The 3,364-nt window shown below is 32.3% G+C and overlaps 1 protein-coding gene across 1 annotated transcript in view; it reads right to left on the bottom strand.

The window, feature by feature from the left end:
• Nucleotides 1-3,364, bottom strand: part of CD2AP (CD2 associated protein) — a 110,850-nt gene that overhangs the window by 33,375 nt on the left and 74,111 nt on the right. The gene's annotated exons all lie outside the window — the stretch shown is intronic.

Below are 3,364 nucleotides of genomic sequence, written 5' to 3'. Positions count from 1 at the left end.
TTTGTGAAAAACACATCTGTGAAGCACAATAAAGCCAAACACAATAAAACAAGTCATGCCTGTATTCTTTTTAATTGTATTGAATTTTGTTCTGGAATCATTTGGATCTGTTTCCAAAGCAGATACAGAGAACCCTTTAGTCTAAGGTGATATGCCCTTTGATGGACTCTAACCAATGCCTTATGAGGTCTTTCCACTGTGGCTATGGGAACATGAACAATTTGTGAGTTCCAGAAATTGCTTCATCAAATGCTTTCCAATAGTTATTTCTCCAGCTATGGAAGTTTTCTTCACACATGTATTAATTCAGTATTCAACCAAAGCCTCATGGTAAACTCTATAGAGATCTCCGTGTGCTCTCTCTGTGCAGTTACCTCCATTCTGGCACTCCGCCCTACAAACTGTAGCTACCTTTGCCTCCTTTTAAACACCTATTTCCAATCTCCTCAACTCTGTTTAAAAAAAAAAAAAAAACCACACTGGATTCTATCTGGCTTCCTCTCTTCTGCTGCCCATAAACTGCTTCTAGTCAATAAACTGGGGATAATTTTAGGGCTTATAATTTCAGTGATAACTTCTCTCAGTGTTAACAGTCTTTGTCTATTACCCAATATCGAAAATTATTTCATATATTTTGTCCAGTTTTCTAGTTATTAAACGCAGGAAGGCAAATTCAGCCCTGCTACTTCACTATGACCAGTTTTTTCTAATTTATTTATTTAAATTAGTTTCAAGTATACAGTACATTAGACATCTATATAATTCATAAAATTATCCCCCTAAATGCTCCCTCCCTCCACTGGCCCTCCACCTAGGCATCATATTAATGTTAACTGCATTCCCTCTGGCATGCTCCCCTCCCCGTGACCAACTATCAACTACTAATTTGTAGTTGATATCCCTTAATCCTTCACCTCATTCTCCCAGTCCCTCAATCCCTCTCTCCTCTGTCCATCATCAAATTGACCACTATATTTGTGAGTCTGTTTTTGATTACTGTGTTCTTTTTGTTCCTTAGGTTCCCCATATAAGTGAAATCATGATGTTTTTCTTTCTCTGTCTGACTTATTTCAGCATAATAACCTCTAGGTCCATCCATGTCATTGCAAATGGTAGGAATTCATTTTTTTAATGGCTAAGTAATATTCCACTGTATATACCAGGATTTTGAGCAGATAAACGTAATAAAACTGCATCACCTTCTACTCAGTTTTTAAGATCAACTGACTGATTTCAGGGAATAGGGAAAGTATGTATTTGAATTTTAGCAACTCTCTATCTACTTGATAGAACTACAAAAGGGATGTCATAATGTAGATAATGAAGCCAGCAACATACTTCTTACATTTGGTTCTACATATCTTTGTAAGATGATTTTTTTTTTTCATGTAGGACAGATTATAACCAAATACTAAAATAAACTACTCCTGGACTCAGACCTAATGATAATTATGTCACAAAGGACTAATCTTTGTGACATAACTATCATTAGGTCTGAGTCCAGGAGTAGTTTATTAGATTATTAGATTAGTTTATTAGATTAAGAAATACCTTTGTTAAGTATAAATTATTTTTGTATCATAAAAATTCTCCAATGTAAAAAAATAAAGAAATAGAAAAACCTTCCAAGCTGAGTGCAGATCATGAAAAAGAAATAAAAGCTATCAAGGTGTATAACATATTCAGGGACAAGAGTGTGGCTGCTATATTCAATGAGTGAAAATCTTTAGAAGATGGTAATAAAAATGTAATTTGGGATCAGTTCCTGACAATATTAAATATTGACCAGGATGTGGAACAACAGGAACTCTCATTCACTGTTGGTGAAATTGAAAAATGGTATACTTTGTACCATCTAGGAAGACAGTTTGGCAGTTTCTTACAAAACTAAACATACTCTTATCACACAATCTAGCAATCACACTTTTTGGTATTTACCCTGATGAAATGAAAATTTATGTCTATACAAAAACCTGCATGGATACATTTATAGCAGCTTTAATTCATAACTGCCAAAGCTTGGAAGCAACCAAGATACTCTTCTCGTAGGTGAACAGATAAACTATGGTACATCTGACAATGGAATACTAATCAGCACTAAAAAGAAATGAGTTACTAAACCTTGAAAAAGATATGAAAACTTTAAATATATTACAAAGTGAAAGAAGCTAATTTGAAAAAACTATATAAAGTATGATTACAACTATGACATTCTGAAAAAGGCAAAATTACAGAGACAATAAAAGATCAGTGGTTGCCAGGGATTGGGGGAAGGGAGAAATGAAAAGGCAGAGAGCATGGAGGACTTTTAGGGCAGTAAGACAATCCTATATATTACAGTGACACATTTGTCAAAATAAACATTTATCAAAACTTATAAAATGTATACCAGAAGTGAACCCTAAATGTAAACTATAAATTCTAGGTGATAATAATGTATCAATGGAGATGCATTTATCGGAACAAATGTACCACTCTGCTGCAGGATGTTGATAATGGGGAAGAAACTGTGTATGTGTGGGCGTAGGGAGTACATGGGAACTCTGTATTTTCTGATTAATTTCACTGTGAATCTAAAACTGTTCTAAAAAACAATCTATTAAAAAAATCAATCTAGTAACAATGTAATATATAAGCCAGACAAGAGACTAAAGTAAGAGAAATCAGTTAAGAGAATATAGTAATACTTTCGGCAAGAGATAAAAATGGGCAATAAAAATAGCACTGGCAGTAGAAACAAAAGTATTTTAAAACAGTATTCGAGTTTTTGCATGTATATATAACCTAATCTACTAGATACAACCATTCCAGATCTTCCTGTACAAAGAAGGTATTTTCTCCAAATTAACAACAAAACAAGAAATGTTTTTAACAAATTACATTATCTTGTAATAACTTGTAATAATAAGGTATCTTGGAATAACTTTCCAAATTTACATGGCAGATATATGCAGTGAAAATTAAGTAATACAAAACTGGAAAATGTACTGAGTTTTTTCATAAAGCTATCTTTATTTCAATGAGAGCTCTTTATTTGCAAAAATAATAAGCCCTAACAAAAAGGTGAAAAAAATAACAAAATTAAAGGAAAAAATTAAGTAATACATAATAAATCACTTCCATGTTTTAAGTAGGAACACACTCTTATATTTAAGAATTTTTTATATTTTATTTCAACTGGGACACTAAAAATAATAAACATATAACTGTTCATGCTTAGTTTTCTTATACATTACTTGAAATAAGTAAGATTAAATAGTACATCTTTAGACATTTTAATGAATGTAAACTGGTATCAGTTTGAGTAAAATCTTAATTTCCTATCGCTCCAGAAAACTTCAAGAATTGCAAAGTAAATATTGAA

Source organism: Pteropus vampyrus, unplaced genomic scaffold, assembly GCF_000151845.1.
Source record: "Pteropus vampyrus isolate Shadow unplaced genomic scaffold, Pvam_2.0 Scaffold18, whole genome shotgun sequence".
NCBI classification, from domain to species: domain Eukaryota; kingdom Metazoa; phylum Chordata; class Mammalia; order Chiroptera; family Pteropodidae; genus Pteropus; species Pteropus vampyrus.
This window is presented reverse-complemented; position numbering and strand designations above follow the sequence as displayed.